This window comes from Bubalus bubalis, chromosome 4 (assembly GCF_019923935.1).
Source record: "Bubalus bubalis isolate 160015118507 breed Murrah chromosome 4, NDDB_SH_1, whole genome shotgun sequence".
Lineage (NCBI taxonomy): Eukaryota > Metazoa > Chordata > Mammalia > Artiodactyla > Bovidae > Bubalus > Bubalus bubalis.
The window spans coordinates 69,939,480-69,943,920 of NC_059160.1; positions in this window are offsets into that span (position 1 = coordinate 69,939,480).

Genomic DNA, 4,441 nt, shown 5'->3' on the forward strand with positions numbered 1-4,441 from the left:
ATATGACCCAGTAATCCCACTCCTAGGCATATACTCTGAAGAAACCAAAATTGTAAAAGACACATGTATCCCATTGTTTACTGCAGTATTATTTACAATAGCTAGAACATGGAAGCAACCTAGATGTCCATTGACAGATGAATGGATAAAGAAGTTGTGGTACATATACACAATGGAATATTACTCAGCCATAAAAAGGAATGCATTTGAGTCAGTTCTGATGAGGTGGATGAAACTAGAACCTATTATACAGAATGAAGTAAGTCAGAAAGAGAAAGATAAATATCATATTCTAACACATATATACTGTGTATACCACATGTGTATATACCATATACACATATATGGTACTGAAGAACTTATTTACAGGGCAGCAATGGAGAAACAGACATAGAGAATAGACTTATGGACATGGGGACAGGGGAGAAGAGGGTGAGATGTATGGAAAGAGTAACATGGAAACTTACATTACCAAATGTAAAATAGATAGCCAATGGGAATTTGCAGTATGGCTCAGGAAACTCAAACAGGGGCTCTGTACCAATCTAGAGGGGTGGGGTGGAGCGGGAGATGGAAGGGAGGTTCAAAAGGGAGGGGATGTATGTATACCTATGGCTGATTCATGTTGAGGTTTGACAGGTAACAAAATTCTGTAAAGCAATTATCCTTCAACAGAAAAAATAAATTAAAAAAATATATAAAGAATACTAGTTGAAGGCTTTGCTTACACTTGATATGCTAAGTGCTGAGGGAAGCAGTGAATTGAAGTCCCTTCTCTCAAAGTTCCTGCTCTCAGTGGAAATTAGTTCAGAGTGTTGAGATAAAAGGTCAATGCTACCTTCAGAAAAAAACAAACAGGTACAATTTGCTTGTATTTACTTTTTTACACATGTCACATAATACTGCTTTTTCCATTATTTTGTTGAACTTTACAGAAGTCCTCTACTCGCCAGTAGTGTTAAGTAATTTCCATAAAATGTTTATATTTAAATATCTAGAAATGCTGTTTGATAGAGTATTCTTTTGTATTCTTTATTGAACTTTACTAGCCTCAGAAGTTCCCTAAATACTGTCCACTAGATGAAGAGGCATGTCACAAGGAGAGACTTTTGTTATAAAATAAAATTGTGTGTAAAATAACTTTATAACCCAAAATATACTTTATATAGTAGTTTTACAAATGTAATTTTAAAATAGTCAATGGAATCCTTTCCAAAGATTTCAGTGAAAGTGAAAGTGAAATCATTCAGTCATGTCCAACTCTTTGCAACCCCAAGGACTGTAGCCTACCAGGCTCCTCTGTCCATGGGATTTTCCAGGCAAGAGTAGTGAAGTGGGTTGCCATTTCCTTCTCCATCCAAAGATTTCAGTATAGAAAGCTAAATTCTATGGGAAAGTATGCTTTCCTTGAAAAGCTATTTCAGTTGAAATCATGATGTATTATGTTCAAAGCAAGGAAATAATCTTGGCAGTAGAAATAGGGTGTTCTTCTTGTTCCAAAATACATTCACATATATTTTGGAAAACAAATCATAATTTCATTGAATATGACCAAGTTCTAAAATTTCCTTGTTTAGAAATGTGCAAATTTGCAAATATGCAGTGAAAGTTGGGTTGCTTTAAACCAAAGAAAATGAATAATCCATGACCCCATCTAAAGGTCTTTTTGAGAAAGGCTGACTTTGGGACTTTTAATAAAGCTATATTGCTGATTATTGCTGTAATATTGGTTGTCGACTACTAAGTTGTCAATAACAGTTGGGAAGGGAGGGATTCATTCTGCTCAGGCAAATCAAAATCCTAAATACACATTTATTGAGTGCTCAGGTATTCTGGACATTGAGCCAGGGTCTTGAGCCACAAAGTTCAAAAGACTCAAAAGTTCTTGATGCAGAGAAAGTTTCTTTCCTCAGTATCTGTCTAGGAAACATATATGGATCTTAATGCAGTTACATGGGTGTGAACACTCATCAATACCCATCCATTCCTACCTGTTTTAGGAATGTGGCTTACTTTTTCAGGTTTGAATAATCCTTTTGTTTAGCATTGCTAAGAAGTGAAGTGTCATATTAACAAATTTTCTAATATTTTGGATAACTGATCTTAGTCATTAGTCAGTGTTCTTTTTAAGCAAACAGAAATTGCTCTTTGTATCTGAATATAGGGAATTGGACATATCCCACCTGTCAAATAGGATAGGGAAGGGCAGGTCAAGAAGCCCACTGCCAATAGATTATTTATTTTGTTTGCCCATCCAGCAACACTGGAGTGGGTGGTCATCGTGAGCACGAACAGTAACGCTGTGTGCTTCTCATGCGTTATCTGCTCAGCACCTGCCTATAACTGCCAGTAGAGAGTAACAGCCTCTTCTCTCCTTTAGAATGTCTCTAAGTGCCCCATTCCAATTCCCATGACCCCATTCTTTCCCAGTCAACACCCTAACTTAAGAGACTTGACTAAGTTCACTATCAGTTCAACTTTCACAGTTATCCAGCCAACTGTAGAATCACATTTTGGTTTTGATTTTCAGGTATCTCAACCATGTAGCTACAAGAAATAAAAGGTTGTTTCAGGACACTCCTAAAGGCTCTTTGTTTCTCTGACTTCTTGAGAATTTCAAATCTTTCCTTCTATAAGCTGCAGTGTTATATATTCAGTCAGCTCCCTGGTCATTGTTGTCAGACTTTCTATGCAACTTTCTGTTGTAATAGTCATTTAGTCTTCCAGTGCTTAATTTTCTCTAGATACTTAATTCTAGGCAACTAGAAGTGGAAATTTAAGGAATGATTTTGCCATGGCATGCTGTGCACCAAAATTCTTAATTTTTACTAGCAATGAGGTTATTTCTTATTTTAACTTCATTTAGATCACAGAACATATCCCAGATTCTCTTCTTTGAGGTTCTATTTTACTGAAGCTGCTGCCAATACTAAATATTCTAACAGCAAGAGTTTTATGATTAAAGCAGGAATCACTCTCTATATTTCAAACATGAAGGGTTTCAAAAGAGGAAATAAGGACCTACAAACCATCTTGAAAGCCCAGGGGATCAGAATCAGAGAAGCCATTTCCAAGACTGCCATTCTGAAACACTGAAGTGGGTGAATCTTAAGAGCTCACTGAGACACCACTGAGAATCCTATATCTGCTGATTTGTCTGTATGACAGATTGGCAAACTATGGCCATGGGAAAAACTGACCTGCCTGTTTTTGTGCAGTGTGTGGGTGAAGAATAGATTTATTCTTTTAAATGATCAAAAAAAAATCAATATTTTGTGAGATGTAATTACATGGAATCCAATTTCAGTGTCCATAAATAAAGGTTTATTGAAACAGCTATACTCACTTGTTTGCGTATTGTTTGTGGCTGCTTTTGCTTTACAGTGACAGAGTATAGTAGTTGTGACAGAGACTGGCCTCCAAAGACTAAACTACTTACTATCTAGCCCTTTACAGAAAAGATTTGTTGATTCTCGGTCTGTGGATCTGACTGCAAGTACTTCTGCCAAATAATGGCTTCTCTTTCTCTTCTACTTTCCAAGTTTAATGAAAATGTCTCTCATTGGCAAGTCCTCATCATCATATGGGGAAAGTAATTTTGAGAACTGTCACTCTTGTGTTCTCTTCTGGATTGCAGAGAAGTAGTCCTGAGTTGACAACAAGCACTTGAGAATAGTCAAGGTATGGTTGGTAATCCCCAAGACCACTTTTATGTTAAATGGACTAGAAGGACTCACAGAGCTCAGAAAAGCTGTTATAGTCACTCTTATGGTTTATTATGGCAAAGGGATAAGGATGAAAAGCAGCAGAAGTAAAAGGATCAGAAGGCAGAGTTCACGGTAGACCACACATGAGTTTCTAAGTGTCTTCTCCAGCAGAGTAACACAGTGTTTAATTTCCCCAACAGTGACATGTCAAAACATATATGAAGTATTTTTCTATCATGGAGACTCAACCAAGTCTTGGTCTCTATGATTTTTATTGGGGGTTAGTCACATTGGCATGGTTGATTGCCAATGTGGCTGACCTTATTTACTCAATCTTCAGCCCCTTTAAGGGTCAACTGGTTACTATTAATACATGGCACACCACACCCCCATTAAATAAATACAAACTGTCAGCATAAATTATCTGGACTGGCCCAAATTCCTAGAAAAATGGAGATACTCTTATTAGGCAGATTGGTGCAAAGTGTTAGAGATTATCTCTCAGGAACCAGACAAGGACCAAACTTTTCATTGGAATGTGCAAGATTTGGACAACCTAGGCCTGCTGAGATAATCCTTTATTCCAGTAACCAGTTCAGTTCAGTTCAGTTGCTCAGTCATGTCTGACTCTTTGCGACCCCATGAACTGCAGCACACCAGGCTTCCCTGTCCATCACCAACTCCCAGAGTTTACCCAAACTCATGTCCATTGAGTCGGTGATGCCGTCTAACCA